Source organism: Herpailurus yagouaroundi, unplaced genomic scaffold, assembly GCF_014898765.1.
Source record: "Herpailurus yagouaroundi ecotype Mexico unplaced genomic scaffold, PumYag 77, whole genome shotgun sequence".
Taxonomy (NCBI): Eukaryota; Metazoa; Chordata; class Mammalia; order Carnivora; family Felidae; genus Herpailurus; species Herpailurus yagouaroundi.
Window position 1 is genome coordinate 65,860,086 of NW_024412388.1, and position 19,129 is coordinate 65,879,214.

A 19,129-nucleotide genomic window follows, 5' to 3' on the forward strand; every position below is an offset into this window, starting at 1 on the left:
GGTGCCCCTTAAATGTTTTTATTTTTAAATTAAACTCTGTGCCCAATGTATGACTCAAACTCATGATCCCAAGATCAAGAGTCACATGCTCTACCCACTGAGCCAACCAGGTGCCCCCTGAGTTTCAGTTTGTTTTTGATACCCTAAGCATTGCTATGAAAATTAAAAATGAGGGGCGCCTGAGTGGCTCAGTCATTTAAGCATCTTACTTCAACTCAGGTCATGATCTCACAGGTCGTGAGTTGAAGCCTCATCAGGCTCTGCATGGGATTCTCTCTCTTCCTCTTTCTCTGCCCTGTATGTGCTCTCTCTTTCCCTCTCTCTCAAAATAAATAAAATCATTTCTCTAAAAAAAAATTAAAAATGAGATTGTAACCAGATACTATTTCCCATAAGTAATGAAAACCAATATTAAATAATAGCCAAAAAATCCAGGCATTAAGTGGCTCTAGGGCTAGTTGATTTAGCAGCTCAGCAATATATGATATACCCATTGTTTTTTCATCTTTGCCCTCTGCCATCCTCAGCATGTGTCTTAATGCTCCAGATGATTGCATAAATGTTACCATGGTTCCCAATGTTATGCACTGATAACTATAAAGTGGAAGAAAGTTTTTTGTCTTTAAAAGCAAGAAAACTTTTCTACTACTCCCTTCCCCCGGACACCAATCGGACTAACCTTGTGCTGACCAAAGCTGAATCACAGGCTTACTCTAGCAAGTAACATGCTCGGTTTTGAATAATTAAGATTCATCTCCTGGGGATAAGTGAGAGGCCCCACCTTCCTAGTAATAGTTATTACTACTGAATTTGTGAATCTTAGGACTCTGTCCTTGGGTCTTTTTTTCTGTCTGTATTCACTCTAGTATAATCTCTAGCCTCGAGGTTTTAAGGTTACCTCTACTCCCAGTGATTTATCTTCCATCTGGACTGCTTCTTTGAATACTAGACTCCTATATCCAACTGCCAATTAGATACTACCATTTGTAAGTTTAATAGGCATCTTAAACTTAGTATGTCCTATATTGACCTCCCCAATTCCCCAACCCTCTGCTCTCCTATCTTCCTATATTAGTCAATAGCAATTGTGTTCTTTCAGTTTGCTGAGGCTGAAAAACCTTGTTGTCATTATTGATTTCTCTCATATCCCACATCTGATTCATCAGGAAGTCCTATTGACTCCATCTTTAAAATAAATAACACCTTCACTGCTACATTATAGTCCAAGCCATCTGAATTACTGCGATATAATCTCATTGGTCTTCCATCATTGCCCACCATCCTTTCTCACTTTTAACACAGAGGCCAAAGCAATCATGTCATTCTGCATAAAACGCTCCAATGACTTATCTTCCTTCAATATGAGCCAAAGTGTTTAGTGGCCTACAAGGCTCTACACCATCTAGCCACTTATTATTTCTCTGACCACATCCCCACCCCATCATTCTGACACAGCTACATCTTGAAGATGCTTGGCATTCCCTCACCTCCAGACTCTTGTACTTGATTTTTCCCTCTACATGGTATGTTCAACCCCCACAAATATACATAGCTTTCACTCTGTCATAGTACAAATGTCATTTTCTCTGTGAGGCCATTTTTGGCCACCCAATATAAAATTTTAGTTCCCTTATTTTCCTTTTCCTCATTTTTCTTGATTCCTACCACCATAGGAATACTACTCCATATAGTAGTATTTAAAAAATATTTTTAATTAAAAAAAATCTTTATATCTCCCCCATTAGAATGTGAAATACATGAGGCAGGGATTTTTGTTCATACTGTATCCCCAGGTACCTAGAAAGATACCTTGGCATATGGAAGGTCCTTAAAATGTTTGTAAAGATGGGTGCATGGGTGGCTCATTTGGTTGAGCGTCTGACTCTTGGTTCTTTCCCTCTTTCTACCCCATCCCCACTCGTGCTCTCTCTCTTAAAATAAACTTAAAACGTTTTTTTAAATTTAAAATGTTTGTAAAGAAATAAATGTCCATTCATCATGATTTCTTGGTTTTGACTGGGCCCAATTTAGTAATATTTTACTTGTTCCTGATTATTTGCCTTTCTATTTCCCATAACTGCTATTTCAGACCACCACCATTCTTATCAAATGCCCAATTTTTTCCTCAGCTCTTTAGTAGTGGATGTCCTTTTTAAAAAAATTTTTAGGGACGCCTGGTTGGCTCAGTCAGGTAAGCATCCAATTCTTGGTTTCAGCTCAGGTCATGATCTCATGGTTCGTTAGTTTGAACCCCGCCTTGGGCTCTGTGCTGAGAGCAAGGAACCTACTTAGGATTCTCTCTGTCTCTCTCCCTCTCACTGCCCCTCCCCAACGTGTGCATGCTCACGTGTGCTCTCTCTCAAAAATAAATAAACTTACATTCTTTTAAAAAACATTGATATCATGTATGAACTTCTTGGTCTTCCTAGTCAGTCTTCTTGCCTTCAAATTTATAAATTTGTCCTTATTTATTTTCTCTTCATCTCAGAGCCCTTTCTCATTTTGTTCAAATTTTATCTACTTGTACTCTTGGTACCAAACCTTCCTATCTTCTCTGAACCTTACCTAAGCAATCGTTTCTTATGTGTTGTATTTTTATATATTTCATTTTCCTCTCTGTTGTTTTCTTCCTTTCTTGACCATCTTCAAACCTCCTTTATTCCTTCCCTTATATATAATTCTCTCTTTTCTTCAGATGATTTCCTAGAAGTGTTTAAATTTACTATTCCGTCTTGTTCAATCCACTGGATGCTGGCTTTTGCTTTTCACTGACTACAATTCCATCTGCCTCCCTCATATGATTGTTGTAAGAGATTAAACGGGATTCTTTGTGTTAAATTTTTAGAGTAGGGCTTGCACATAGTTAATGCTTTTTTGAATGCTTACCATGAATACCTATAACTCTTGAAACCAAAATCATTCTCTTGTGGGTATTTTATTACTTTTGACTTTCCTATATCCTTCATGAAACACTCCTCCTTGGGGCTCCTGGGTGGCTCAGTTGGTTAAGCATCTGACTTCGGCTCAGGTCATGAACTAGTCCCCAGTTCAGAATATTACAACTTTCTTCTGGACGTCTTCATCCACATTCAATTTGATTAAATATTGTTGTTCTAGGTGTTTGGGAGTCAAAAATTAAATAAACCAGGGCACCTGGGTCGCTCAGTTGGTTAAGCGTCCGACTTCAGCTCAGGTCATGATCTCACAGTTCATGAGTTTGAGCCCCACATCGGGCTCTGTGCTGACAGCTTAGAGCCTGGAGCCTGCTTCGAATTCTGTGTCTCCCTCTCTCTCTCTTCCTCTTCCACTTGTACTCTCTCTCTCAAAAATAAAGAAAAAAAAATTTTTTTTTAATTTTTTTTTTCAACGTTTACTTATTTTTGGGACAGAGAGAGACAGAGCATGAACGGGGGAGGGGCAGAGAGAGAGGGAGACACAGAATCGGAAACAGGCTCCAGGCTCTGAGCCATCAGCCCAGAGCCTGACGCGGGGCTCGAACTCCCGGACCGCGAGATCGTGACCTGGCTGAAGTCGGACGCCCAACCGACTGCGCCACCCAGGCGCCCCAAGAAAATTTAAAAAAACAAACACTCCTCCTTTTGGTTTTGGGACACCAATGGTATCATGATGCTTTCAGATCCAAGTAACAGAATCTCTCTAACAGTAAGTCCAATGATGGATGGTTTCAGGATTGATTCAAAGATGTAACAACAGTGTCCGGAACCCAGGCTCTTGCTCTTTACCCTCTACCATTCTCACTGTGTCACAGATGTTTACTTTCAGGGTTGTAAGGCAACAAGCATGCTTTCATTACCCAGAAGCAGAAAGGCAGTACTAGGGTTTCTCCTGAGTAGGTATTTATAAGGAGGACAGTCTGCCTAAAGTTCCCCAGAGCATTTCCCTTCCATGTCATTGGCCACCCCTACACCAATCATTGGCAAAAGGAAATGTGATTACTATTATTGATTTAAGCTAACCATGAGTCATTCCCCAGGCCTGGGGAAGCTCCCACCTTCCTTGAGTTCATTATTTTGGGAGAATTTGGATATCTGTTAAGCCAGAAAGAAGATAAGAATGGCTATTTGGTTCATAAGCAGTAGTATCTGCCATTCCATTCTTACCTGGTTAGTCTCTGTTCCTTCTCAGTGGTTTTCATTGTCTCCCTTTGAGTGATGTACCCCTTAAATGCTGGGCATCCTAAAGCTCTTTGATTCTTCCAAAAATTATTCCTCTTGGGGTGCCTGGGTGACTCAGTCAGTTAAGTGATCAACTCTTGATTTTAGCTCAGGTCATGATCTTATAGTTTGTGAGATCAAGCCCTGCATCAGGCTCTGCGCTGGGATTGGAGCCTGCTTAAGATTCTGTCTTTCCCTCCTACCCTCTCTCTGTCTCTTAAAAAAAAAAAAAAAAAAAAAAAAATTCCTCTTTTTTCCTTTTTGTTTTTAATATAATTTATTGTCAAATTGGCTTCCATACAACACCCAGTGCTCATCCCAACAAGTGCCCTCCTCAATGCCCATCACCCACTTTCCCCTCTCCTCCACCCTCCATTAACCCTCAGTTTGTTCTCTGTATTGAAGAGTCTCTTATGGTTTGCCTCCCTCCCTCTCTGTAATTTTTACCCCCTTCCCTTCCCCCATGGTCTTCTGTTAAATTTCTCAAGATCTACATATGAGTGAAAACATACGGTATCTGTCTCTGACTGACTTATTTCACTTACCATATGGTAACCTCCAGTTCCATACATGTTGCTTCAAATGGCAGGATTTCATTCTTTCTCATTGCCAAGTGGTATTCCATCATATATATAAACCCCATCTTTATCCATTCATCAGTTGATGGACATTTAGGCTCCTTCCATAACTTGGCTATTGTTGAAACCACTGCTATAAACATTGGGGTACATGTGCCCCTATGCATCAGCACTCCTGTATCCCTTGGATAAATTCCTAGCATGCTATTGCTGGGTCATAGGGTAGTTCTATTTTTAATTTTTTAAGGAACCTCCACATTTTTCCAGAGTGGCTGCACCAGTTTGCATTCCCACCAACAGTGCAAGAGGGTTCCCATTTCTCCCCATCCTCACCAGCATCTATAGTCTCCTGATTTGTTCATTTTAGCCACTCTGACCAGTGTGAGATGGTATATCAGTGTGGCTTTGATTTGTATTTCCCCGATAATGAGTGATGTTGAGCATCATTTCATGTGTCTGTTGGCCATCTGGATGTCTTCTTTGGAAAAGTATCTCTTCATGTTTTCTGCCCATTTCTTCACTGGATTATTTGTTTTTCAGGTGTGGAGTTTGGGGAGTTCTTTATAGATTTTTAAAAAAATTTTTTTCTTTTTCCTTTTTTTTATGTGCCTTTTTTCTTTTTCTTTTTTAATGTTTATTATTGAGAGAGAGACACAGAGTGTGAGTAGGGGAGAGGTAGAGAGAGAGGGAGACATAGAATCCGAAGCAGGCTCCAGGCTCTAGGCTCTGAGCTGGCAGCACAGAGTCTGACACGGGGCTCAAACTCATGAACCATGAGATCATGACCTGAGCCAAGGTCAGATGCTTAACCAACTGAGCCACCCAGGCACCCCTCTCCCCCAGCATCATATAGTGCAACAGGGATTTCAGGACTGGTTTCCTTAATGCCCCTTTACCCATTTAGCCCATTCCCCCTCCCATAACACCTACAGTAACCCTCTGTTTGTTCTCCTTATTTAAGAGTGTCTTATGTTTTGTCCCCCTCCCTGTTTTCATATTATTTTTGCTTCCTTTCCCTTATGTTCATCTGTTTTGTATCTTAAAGTCCTCATATGAGTGAAGTCATATGATACTTGTCTTTCTCTGACTAATTTCGCTTAGCATAATACCCTCTAGTTCCATCCACATAGTTGCAAATGGCAAGATTTCATTCTTTTTGATTGCTGAGTAATACTCCATTGTGTGTGTGTGTGTGTGTGTGTGTGTGTGTGTGTGTGTGTGTGTGTATTCCACATCTTTATCCATTCATCCATCGATGGACATTTGGCCTCTTTCCATATTTCGGCTATTGTTGATAGTGCTGCTATAAACTTTGGGGTGCATGTGTCCCTTTGAAACAGCATACCTGTATCCTTTGGATAAATACCTAGTAGTGTAATTGCTGGGTTGTAGGGTAGTTCTATTTTTAATTGTTTGAGGAACCTCCATACTGTTTTCCAGAGTGGCTGCACCAGTTGCATTCCCACCAGCAGTGCAAAAGAGATCCTCTTTCTCTGCATCCTCCCCAACATCTGTTGTTGCCAGAGTTGTTAATGTTAGCCATTCTGACAGGTGTGAGGTGGTATCTCATAAGACTTTTTTTTTCCCTAGCCCCCAGTTCAGAATATCCAACTTTCTTCTGGACATCTTCATCCACATTCAATTCAATTAAATATTGTTGTACTAGGTTTTTAGTAGTCAAAAATGAAATAAACCAGGGCGCCTCGGTGGCTCAGTTGATTAAGCATCCGACTTCAGCTCTGATCATGATCTCACAGTTCGTGAGTTCGAGCCCCGCATTGGGATTCTGTGATGACAGCTCAGAGCCTGGAGCCTACTTCAGATTCTGTGTCTCCCTCTCTCTCTGCCCCTCCCCTGCTCGCAGTCTGTGGGTCTGTCTCAAAAATAAATAAACATTAAAAAAATTTTTTTTTAATTTAAATAAACCTTTCCCATATGATCTTACATTGTAGTTGGGGAGTTAGCTAGAGAAAGAAGTTGTTACAACGTATAGTAGTTACAAATGCAGTCTTAGCAAGCAATAAAATTACCAAGTATGGAAGTAATCTAGATGAGTGGGTCATTAATAGGGTGGTAGGCATATTCTAGGTGGAACTCATTTTTCCCTTCAAATGTACTCTTCGTATATTCTATACTTTCATTAGTAGTCCAACTGAGCACACCTTTCTTCAGTCTAGAGGGCAATCTAAAATCCTTCCAAGGGGCGCCTGGGTGGCGCAGTCGGTTAAGCGTCCGACTTCAGCCAGGTCACGATCTCGCGGTCCGGGAGTTCGAGCCCCGCGTCAGGCTCTGGGCTGATGGCTCAGAGCCTGGAGCCTGTTTCCGATTCTGTGTCTCCCTCTCTCTCTGCCCCTCCCCCATTCATGCTCTGTCTCTCTCTGTCCCAAAAATAAATAAACGTTGAAAAAAAAATTAAAAAAAATTTAATTAAAAAAAATAAATAAAATCCTTCCAAACCCCCAAATACAGTTTGTTGGCAAATTGCATACATTTTACCTTTTTATTACTTAAATTTACCCACTTGTGATTGTATACTATAGTCATTATACTTTGCATCCTTGTAATTTCTCATTTCATAATTATTTACTCAGTAAAAGTTAATTGAATAGCGATATATTATAAATATGGCTTTATACTAGAAAAAAAAGTTGTAGGGAAAAAAGTTACAACTGTGTGGGTAAGGCATAAGCAAAGAGGTGGTTATATCATTGTGATAAGTGATAGAGTGGAGATACTGGGGAAAATATGGGAACTGGAGCTCAGGAGAACCTAATCAAGCTGGGGCTCAGATTTGCCCAACTAGAGGCTGAGTCTCAAAGCAGTAGTAAGCTCTCTGCAGAGGGGGATAATGGAATACACCCACATTGTTTTCCTTTATATTCCTTTATAATGAAATATTACTTCAGAGACATTACTTTGGGTGACTGGACTTAATGTTGTTTTTGCTCAAAAACAGTTTTTTAACTGATCATCATTAATTTAGAAGATTATCAGTAGTAGTGTATCATACAGTTGATCCTTCATTATTCACCAATTCTGTACTTTCATATTTGCCCTCTCTAAAATGTATTTGTAACTCTGAAATCAGCATTTGAGATGCTTTCCTGGTCATTTGCAGACATATGCACAGGCAGAGTAGGAAAGAAAAAGTGTATATATATTATACATATCTATATTGATATCTATATATCTATATCTATCTATCTGTATCTATATCTATATCTATTATACATATCTATCGATATGTATATATCGATATCTATATATATAGATATCATATATATCATATATATATATATTATACATATCTATCTATATCTATATAGATATCGATATGGATACACATAAATCCTATGTTCCCAGTTGAGGTCTAGCAAGGCAGTGCTTACAACTTATTTTAGCTCTCATAAACAAGTTTTTGTGACCTAGTTAGTGCATTTTTGCATTTTATGCTTTTTGTTGGTGATTTTACTGTTTAAAGTAATGTTTCAATATACGGCTGATTTGCTGTCTAGTGTTCCTAGGCACAAGAAGGCTGTGAGGTGAGAGAGAATACATGTGTTAGAAAAACTTCATGCAGGCCCAAGTTATGGTACTATTGGCCAGGAGTTCAATGGTACATTAAATGAGGTGTCTAAACAGAAACACATAAAACAAGGTTATGTATTGATGACCTGACTTAACCCTGCCATTTTGCTTGTATTCACTAATTAGTATTATTATTTGTTAATTAGCATTCACTAATTCAGCATCCATGACAACTTTATAGAACATAACTATGGCAAATAATGAGAATCGACTACTTTGTGGGTAAATTTGATTTTGGCAAACAGCCAAAGTCATTTATGGCCAGGAGGGATGGGTTAGTTGAAGATGATTAAGCTGGACAGTATAGAGGTATGATTAAAGTCTTTGTCAACCTTTTAAAACATATTCCCCCTTTTTGCTAAACAAATAGCTTACTTACCACCCTAAATATTCAAATATATTCCCCTTAGCAGATATGCCCTGGTTGAGAATTAATACATACAAGTTTTATTTTACCATCAGCCAGGCTGATGTTTTATAGTGAGTGCTGTGTTTATAGTGAAAACTACAGTTTTTTATCTTATTTTTTTAAGTTTATTTATTTTGGAGAGAGGGAGCGTAAGGCTGGGAGGAACAGAGAGACAGAATCCAAGCAGGCTCTGCACTGTCAGCATGGAGCCCGATGTGGGGCTTGAACCCATAAACCATGAGATCATAACCTGAGCTGAATGCAAGAGTTGGACACTTAACTGACTGAGCCACCCAGGCACCCCAAAACTAGGTTTTTAAAAGTTTGCTAGATATAATAAAATTTTACTCTAGTGCATATTTAGACTTCTTTCTCCCTCTAGTGAAGAATAATTTGTATAAAGCAAGGGTTGGCAAATGTTTTTGTTAAAGGTGAAACATTTACATTTTTAGGTTTTGTGGGCCATAGTCTCTGCTGCAACCTCCCAACTCTGCCACCATATAGTGAAAGGTACTATTTTATATATTTGTATTGTAAACTCCCAAGGGCAGGGATCCTGCCTTCTACTGTTTTATACTTCATGGCATATAATACAGGAGGGCCTCAATAACTGTTGCCTTGACTTCCTGATTTAGTTTAGATAATAAAAAGACTTCATTTTAAAATATTAAATAGCCAAATGTTAAACCCTATCCATTTAAACTTCAGTTGTTCTTTTTAAGCAGTTACAGTAGTTTGGGCTCATTTTATTTGGAATTAGGCAGTCCATGGCCTAATTTTATAGTAGTGTTGAATACTATATAATATGTTGGCTTATTTTATACATTTCCTAATTAATATTTGGCAGGTTGCAAATAAAGTCTTTGAATCATAGTCGAATCATAGTAGCAGTGGTTTAATTATGACCTAATGGATGCAACATATTTTGAAGATATTTGATAGTTTGGATTAGGTACTGATTTAAATGAAATCATTTGAGTTTTAAACATTGGGAGAGCTAAACAAACAAACTTGCTAGATAATCAGTTTATTGCAGTCTTGGTTAAGATTCTGACAGTTCAGTGAAATAGCCTGTAATCTTTCCTGTCTCTCCTCTGTGCTACAGACATTTTTTTTTTATTTGTGCTAGTTGTCTTATTCTGAGGAACTGTTGGTTTCACTGTAGCTACAGACTACTACCCTTTCTCTAGCCAATTAAGTTTTTCAAGGGATTCTGATGCCTTCTTTGACTTCTTATGAAAGGAGAAACTTTAGAAAAGAATAAAGTGAAAAATCACATAAATTCCTCATTTCCTAATGTGGCTTTTACTTTCAGCATTGTAAAAGTATACACTGAGTAAGCATGTGTAAATGGAGCCATTCCCACTATTTCATTCTAAATGTAAAGTATTAAAAAAAAATACAAGTATGTTTTATTTAAAGATAAAAAATGGGAGCACCTGGGTGGCTCAGTTGGTGGAGCATCCAACTTCTGGTAAGGTCATGATCTCATGATTCGTGAGTTCAAGCCCTGCATTGGGCTTGCTGCTGTCAGTGCAGAGCTCACTTCAGATCCTCTGTCCCCCTCTTTCTTCCCCTCCCCTGCTCTCTCTCTCTCTCTTTCTCTGTCAAAAATAAACATTAAAAAAAATTTTTTTTAAGATAAAAAAATGGAATACTATTGGGGTGCCTGGGTTACTCAGTTGGCTAAGCGTCCAACTTAAGCTCAGGCCATAATCTCGCAGTTTGTGAGTTCAAGCCTGATGTCCATTTAAAAAAAAAAATGGAATACTATTTTTCTACATTAAAATTAAATTGACAAAATTGTAACATATTTAGAGTGCACACTGTGATAATTTGATACATGTCTACAACGTAAAAGGATTCCTTCCCCTTTATTTATTTTTTTTTTAAATTTTTTTTTCAACGTTTATTCCTTCCCCTTTAGTTAATCCACATGTCTATCACTTCACATATTTACCTCTTCTTAAGATAGTAAATCTTCACAAATTTGAACGTCGTTCTTGCACAGAGGCCTTGCTAATCTTTCAGTGTTATTCCAATTACAGTATAGGTGTTGTTGAACTGAGCACTGGGATACTATTTTATAAGTTATAATGGACTTTTCTTTAGAGTGTATCTGTTAAGATTTTATTTCCCCTAAATGTGCATCTGTGAGGGATATGTGTATGTGATATACTTAAGTTAACAGGTTGAGGTTTCTACAACATTGGATCATAGCACTGGTCATTAGTAGGAACCTCTGAATCTACACTGGCTAATACAGTGGCCACTAGCCACATGAAGCTAAGGGCTTGAAATGTGGCTATGTGAATTGAGTAAGTGTAAAATTAACACTAAATTCTGAAGACGTAATACCAAAAAAAAGAATGTGAAAGATCTTATTATTTTTATATTGATTACATGTTGTAATGACAATATCTTGGATTTACTGGGTTAAATAAAATACATTATTAAAATTAATTTCACTTTTCACTTTTTTCAAAATGTGGATTCTAGAAATGCTTACATTACATATGTGGCTTGCATGTATAGCTCACTTTATATTTCTGTTGGATAGTATTGCTATAGATGATATGATCTTTTTTTTTTAATGTTTATTTTTTGTGAGAGAGAGAGAGAGAGCTTGTGAGCATGTGGATTAGGAGGGGTAGAGAGAAGGGGAGAGAGAATTCCAAGCAGGCACTGCCTTGTCCGTGCAGAGCCCCACATGGGGCTCAATCCCACGACTGTGAGATCATGACCTGAGCCAAAATCAAGAGTTGGATGGCCAACCGACTAACCACCCAAACACGCTGATATGATCTTTAGACATAGTCAAAGTGTTATAATCAAATATCAATTTACAAGATCCAATTAAAATGACCTAGAATTCTATAGTTTTTTGGTTCTCTGATTCAATATTGGCAAGTAATGTAGAGAACACTTCTAACTGATTCCAAACTGCTAGGAAAGTATGGGATTAGCTCACTTTATGTTCACTAGTCCTCTAGTAAAGCTTTTCAATGACTTCTTATCAAAGAGGGTAAGAAAGAAGGGCAAGTTGTTACTGGGCTCTTTTATTAGGATACTTTTTTTTTTTAAATAAGGAAAGCCTTGTGAGGAGAAGGTCCTTTTTTTTTTTTTTTTTTTTTTTTGAGAAGGCCCCATGCACAACTTGGGGCTTGGACTCACAACCCCAATGATTGTTATTCCACCAACTGAGCCAGCCACGCACCCCTAGGATACACTTTAATACCATCACAGAATAAAATCAGTTCTATATTCCCCCAAAAAGGAAAAAAACATACATTTATTTATTTATTTATTTATTTAAATAATCTCTACACCAATGTGTGATTCAAACTCACAACCCTGAGATTGAGAGTTGCATGCTCTTCCAACTGAGCCAGCCAGGCCTTCCAGGAAATTATTATTATTTTTTTTTAGAGAGAGAGAGAGTGCGAGTTGGGGAGAGGGAAGAGAGAATCTTAAGCAAGCTCCATGCTCAACACAGAGCCTGACATGGGGCTCAAACCCACAACCCTGAGATCATGACCTGAGCCGAAATCAGGAGTCAGAGTCAGACACTCAACCAACTGAGCCATCTAGGCGCCTCTATTTTTTTTTTTTTTAACAGTTTTAGTTTTTCATTTAATGTTGGTTATAGAAACAAAATGGTCACCATTCTTTGGGGAATTAAAGATAAGGATGGGTTATTAAATATACTGCAAATGCCCTCTATGGGTGGGATAGATTTATCTCAAGTATACATTAGGATGCCTTCAGCTTTTTTTTTTTTTTTTTAATAATTTATTGTCAAATTGGTTTCCATACAACACCCAGTGCTCATCCCAACAGGTGCCCTCCTCAATGCCCATCATCCACTTTCCCCTCTCCCCCACCCCCATCAACCCTCAGTTTGTTCTCAGTATTTAAGAGTCTTATGGTTTGCCTCCTTCCCTCTCTGTAACTTTTTCCTTCCCCTTCCCCTCCCCCCTGGTCTTCTGTTAAGTTTCTCAGGATCCACATATGAGTGAAAACATATGGTATCTGTCTTTCTCTGCCTGACTTATTTCACTTAGCATAATACCCTCCAGTTCCATCCACATTGCTACAAAAGGCCATATTTCATTCTTTCTCATTGCCAAGTAGTATTCCATTGTATATATCTTTTTTTTTTTTTTTTTTTTAAGTAGACCCCGTGCCTAGTGCAGAACCCAACATGGGGCTTGACATCATGACTTCAAGAGTCAATGCTTAACCAACTGAACCACCCCGGCACCCAGAAATTATTATTTAAAAAACAAAATACTTCTGATTCAGATAACTCTAGTAATTTTTATAACCTTAAAAAAAAAGTTTATATATTTTGAGAGAGAGAGAGAGAGAGAGAGAGAGAACATGAGTGCGAACAGGGGAGTGGGATAGAGAGAGAGGGGAGAGAATAAGAGAATACCATGCAGGCTTTGTGCTGTCAGCACAGAGCCCCATGCTGGGCTCAGTCCCATGAACCATGAAATCATGACCTGAGCCAAAATCAAGAGTCAGACACTCAACCAACTGAGCCACCTAGGTGCCCCAATTTTTATAAACCTCTTAAAGCAGTTTCATGCTATCTTACTATTTTGAAGGCATGTATTTTAAATTTAATTTAAAAATTTTTTTTAATTTTTTTTTTCAACGTTTATTTATTTTTGGGACAGAGAGAGAGCATGAACGGGCGAGGGGCAGAGAGAGAGGGAGACACAGAATCGGAAACAGGCTCCAGGCTCTGAGCCATCAGCCCAGAGCCCGTCGCGGGGCTCGAACTCACGGACCACGAGATCGTGACCTGGCTGAAGTCGGACGCTCAACCGACTGCGCCACCCAGGCGCCCTATTTAAATTTTTTTTTAACGTTTATTTATTTTTGAGACAGAGAGAGACAGAGCATGAACGGGGGAGGGGTAGAGAGAGAGGGAGACACAGAATATGAAACAGGCTCCAGGCTCTGAGAAGTCAGCACAGAGCCCGACTTGGGGCTCGAACTCATGGACTGCGAAATCATGACCTGAGCCGAAGTCGGACACTTAACCGACTGAGCCACCCAGGCGCCCCTTAAGTTTTTTTTTTAATGTTTATTTTTGAGAGAGAGAGAGAGAGAGAGTGCTGGAGAGGGCAACAGAGAGAAGGGGGACAAAGGATCTGAAGCAGGCTCTGCATTGAAGGAGAGAGCCCGATGTGGGACTCAAATCCACGAACCATGAGATCATGACTTGAGCCAAAGTTGGATGCTTAACCAATGTGGCAACCAGGTGCCCTCCAATTTTTTTTTAAATTTATTTTTGAGAGAGAGAGAGGCAGCGCACGAGCAAGGGATAAGCAGAAAGGGGGAGATACAGATTCTGAAACAGCTTTCAGGCTCTGAGCTGTCAGCACAGAGCTCGACATGGGGCTCAAACTCACGAACCGTGAGATCATGACCTGAGCCAAAGTCAGATGCCCAACCAACTTAGCCACCCAGGTGCCCCCCAATGATTTTATTTTTGAGTAATCTCTATACCCAATGTGGTGCTTAAACTCACAACCCTGAGATCGAGAGTCATATGCTCTGTGGACTGAGCCAGCCAGGTACCACCGTATTTTGAAATTTTCAAAATTTTGTTGTAAATCATTTCTTTTGTAAAGACCATTAAATCAATAAAATGTAGAATAAAATAGAGTGTGTGTATTCTATTATAGTGCTTCCTGAAGGAAAAGTATTGTAAAATAAAGCAATGACACAGTATAAAACTTGAAATCATTGGGAATTCTAATATAACTATAGTGATAAAGTGCTGGGAAATTCTGGCGGTACAGATAGTAAGTAGTCCAGGAAGAATTATGATTGATAAAGCTCTTGTTACCTTTTTAGGTTTGTTTGACATCTTTTACTGGTGTTCTTGAAGCTTACAAATATTAATGAAACTTTGTTAATAACACTGCACGCCTAGAGAACCAAGAAAGTAATTTCATTAGCTTCAAAGTAAATTGACACTTAAGAGATGTCAAATATCAAATTTTTTTTTTTTTTAAAGTTTTTTTTAGGGCAGTTGGATGGCTCATTTGGTAGGGTGCGATTCTTCATCTTGGGGTCATGAATTCAAGCCCCACATTGGTCATATTGTTTAAAAAAATAAACTTTGGGGCGCCTGGGTGGCTCAGTCGGTTAAGTGTCCGACTTCGGCTCAGGTCATGATCTCGCAGTCCGTGAGTTCGAGCCCCACGTCGGGCTCTGGGCTGATGGCTCAGAGCCTGGAGCCTGCTTCCCATTCTGTGTCTCCCTCTCTCTCTGCCCCTCCCCCGTTCATGCTCTGTCTCTCTCTGTCCCAAAAATAAATAAACGTTGAAAAAAAAATTAAAAAAAAAAAAATAAAAATAAAAAAATAAACTTTGTTTCAAAGACTTAATAAATTAGCACTTTTTTTTTTAAAGTTTATTTATTTATTTTGAGAGAGAGCACAAGCTGGGGAGGGCAGAGAGAGAGGGAGAGTGAGAATCCCAAGCAGGTTCCATGCTGTCAGCGCAAAGCCTGATACGGGGCTTGCCCAGATCTCACAAACCATGAGATTATGACCTGAGCCCAAGAGGCAGATGCTTAACTGACTGAACCACCCAGGCGCCCTAGTCACTTTTTGAAGAACATGAAAGCAATCAGTAAGTAAAAAAAAAAAAAAAAAAAAAGACATTCAAAACTCTCAACAATCTGACCATAACTTCGGTCATCTTCCTAAAGTGAGCCTTCCTAAATCCTATGCTTTAACCTGACCAGTCTTTTTGCTGTAACACATACATTTTATGCTCTTTTTGTCTGGGCTTTGTGTTCTTGATCCAAACAGAAAACCTTCCCTGTGCCCCTCTTTCTTTCTAAATTCTATCAATCTTTCAAGACGCTGCTCATAGTTTTCTTTTATAGACATTTTCCATACCCACCATTCCAGCTCAAGAGGAGTATATAATTAACATTTGCATAGTATTTTACTTTTGTAAAGCCCTTCCACATATTTTCTTACTCTTTATGTTAATCTAATGAGATAGATGATGTTATCCATTTTATGGAATAAGGGAATTGAGTCTCGGAGAAATAGTCATTTTTCGAGAACTTCACATAGATACTAGGTAATGAAGCTAAGAATATTAGAACCACTGCTCTTATTCCAAGTTTCATGATCTTTCCTCATGGCTTAATGGTCCCTTAAGTACTATAACAGTTACATAACACACTTATTTGAAGCTACTAATTGTTTACTCTATTTGTATTAAACTATTAAACTTGATTGTTAGCTGTAGGTTTGAAGGGATATGTACAGATTATACATGGGGAAAGTGAATAAATGGAAAAGGTGAAGAGAGCTGAATACATCTCTTGATAATAGAATCAAAGAGGTCATTAAGAGCTCTTTACCATTCCATTTGCTTTTCTGAAAGCATTATACCTTTTTAAAAGTATACCTAGGGGTGCCTGGGTCGTTCAGTCAGTTGAGGTCAGACTTTGGCTCAGGTCATGATCTCACAGTTTGTGAGTTCGAGCCCCATATAGGGCTCTGTGCTGTCAGTACAGAGCCCCCTTTGGATCCTCTGATCCCCTTTCTCTCTCTCTGCCCCTCCCTGACTTGTTCTCTCTCTCTCTCTCTCTCTCTCTCTCTCTCAAAAACAAACATTAAAAACAAAAGTATAATGACGAGACTTGATCCTTTTCCTGTACCTACCTTAGTGCCAAATTTTTGGTATAATTCTTAAAACGTAGCTGAACAGAAGTCTTTCCTGACCATCCTGGCTAAAGTAACGTTTCTCCATCAACCCCTGTCTTAGCAACATTGAAAAATTTTCTTTAAAGCACTTCAAACTATCTGAAATTAAATCACTTCTTTATTAACTTGTTTCTTGGTTTTCTTCTCTCACTAGAATATGAATTGAATGAAAGCAAGGATGTTCTCTATCTAGTTTATAGCACATAGTAAGCACTCAGTAAATATTTGCGAATGAGATACTTTATTTATGGAGAATGTTCACTATAATAACATCCATCTTTTAAAACAAGTTTTAGAGTATTCATCAAATACTATAAAATGTGCACTCAAATGCTATTGACTGCCTAATTCCAAATACAAGTCCAAATTACTGTAATTACCTAAGGAAGGACATTTTATAGTCAAGAAAAAAGTAGGATTTCTAGAACAATTTAAATAGGGTGTAATGTCTTAAAGACATTTGCCTTAAGCTTATTATTCTGTCTTATACCCTAGATGGAGCAAGAAATGAATGTCTTCAGTATTTTTCTATTTTTTTCCCTAAAGATAAATTTGCATTTGTAGCCATGATAAAATTTTTAGGGATTGTAACTTATGCTCAAAGTCTGAAATCTTTTCACAGAAATGAAAATTTAGCATCTGAGTTCCAAATTTACAATAAAGCAATTTGCTGTAAGAAATAAATGATAATTTCAACAAGAATTCTCAGGTTTAAAGGCATTTTAGGAAAATATAACATGTAAAGGTTAAATATGTATCCAATTACTACATGGTCAGTAGTTTGATTATATGAAATTATTTAGATAGATATCTAAAAGCAGACCAAGTAATAGAACAGACACAGTACTCTTTAAGTGTATGTTATTAGAACAATGTCTACTCTGATTTTAAGAATAAATATCATAACTATTTGATTGCTAGCTAGAGAAAAGCTCTTTGAAATCTTATCACTAGTTTTAATATCAGATGTGTATGCATATATGGAAAACAGATGAGAAAGCACATGGAAGTGTTTTGATAAACTATATTGTATACATGTTATTATAGGGAAGACATAGAACAGTTACTGTTTTTGACACTAAGAAACTAAAATTCAGAAAGAAAAGTCTGAAAAGGGAACATGGTAAAGGGCATGACCTTAGAGGATGCCTGAGTCCTGTGGAGGTGACTCTAGTTATTTTCATACTTTATAACAAGTAAAACTTCCTGAATAAAGGAAGATCTCCAAATGGTAGCAAAATGGTTTGTATAGTTTAAACTAATGAAAACAGTTTATATGGATATGTCATCACATACATTTTAGTGCTTCCCAATGTGTATTATCTAATTCTCACAATAACCTTTGTGACTTAGGAATTCAGAGAAATTAAATGATTTGCCTAAATAACTCACTTATTAAGTGACAGAGCTGAGGTTAGAAAGCATTTAAATTCTTAGGTCTTTATTCTTTAGACATTTGTAGCCCCCCTTATGCTAGTCCACTAACAGAAATTGAAGATTCAATTTGGCAACTTCCAAATTAGTATGATTGAGGTATATGAGGCATTGACAGAAACTAAAACTGGAAAGATCTTCTGGCCCTAAAATCAAAGATACATATTTTAAGGGGCACCTGCCTGGCTTAGTCAGTAGAGCGTGCTTGACTCTTGGTCTCTGGTTTGTGAGTTCAAGCACCATGCTGGGTGTAGAGATGACTTAAAAAAAAACAAACATTTTTAAGAATATAAACATTGCACTTTTTTCCATTTAAAAAAAATATTTAAGTAGATTTTATTTTTTTAGAGCAGTTTGAGGTTCACAGCAAAATTGAGTGGAAGGTACAGAGATTTCCCATAAACCTCCACATATGCACAATTCCCCCTCCCCCATTATCAACATCTCCCACTAGATGGAATATTTATTTACAACTGGTGAACTTCTACTGATAAATCACTATTACCCAGAGTTGATAATTTACATTAGGGCTCACTTTTGGTGTTGTATATTCTATGATTTTGGACAAATGTAAAATGACATGTGCCCACCATTTCAGTATCATACAGAGTAGTTTCACTGCCCTAAAAATGCTCTGTACTCTACCTATTTATCCTTCCCTTTCCACTAACTCCTGCCAATCACTGATTTTTTTACCGTATCCATAGTTTTGCCTTTTCCAGAATGTCATATATAGCCTTTTCAGGCTGGTTTCTTTCATTTAGTAATATGCACTTACGGTTCCTCCAGTGTCTTTTCATGGCTTGGTAGCTCATTTCTTTTTAGTGCTTAACAATATTCCATTGTCTGAATGACCAGTTTATCACATTCACCCACTGGAAGACATCTTGGCTGCTTCCAAGTTTGGGCAATTACAAATAAGGCTTCTATAGACATCCATGTGCAGGTTTTTGGGTAGATCTAGGTTTTGAGTTTCTTTGAGTAAATACCAAGGAGCATGATTGCAGGATTGAATAAGTGTATATTTTGGTTTTTTTTTTTCAACATTTATTTATTTTTGGGACAGAGAGAGAGCATGAACGGGGGAGGGGCAGAGAGAGAGGGAGACACAGAATCGGAAACAGGCTCTGAGCCATCAGCCCAGAGCCTGACACGGGGCTCGAACTCACGGACCGCGAGATCGTGACCTGGCTGA

At 38.2% G+C, this 19,129-nt stretch overlaps 1 protein-coding gene and 1 non-coding gene across 4 annotated transcripts in view; one reads left to right on the forward strand and one right to left on the reverse strand.

The window, feature by feature from the left end:
- The window catches only part of DNAJB4 (DnaJ heat shock protein family (Hsp40) member B4), a 50,360-nt gene that overhangs the window by 12,134 nt on the left and 19,097 nt on the right, over positions 1-19,129 (forward strand). The window lies entirely within an intron of this gene.
- LOC121027888 (U6 spliceosomal RNA) lies at positions 10,717-10,822 on the reverse strand. The gene has a single exon (XR_005788971.1). It is a non-coding gene; the product is annotated as a U6 spliceosomal RNA (small nuclear RNA).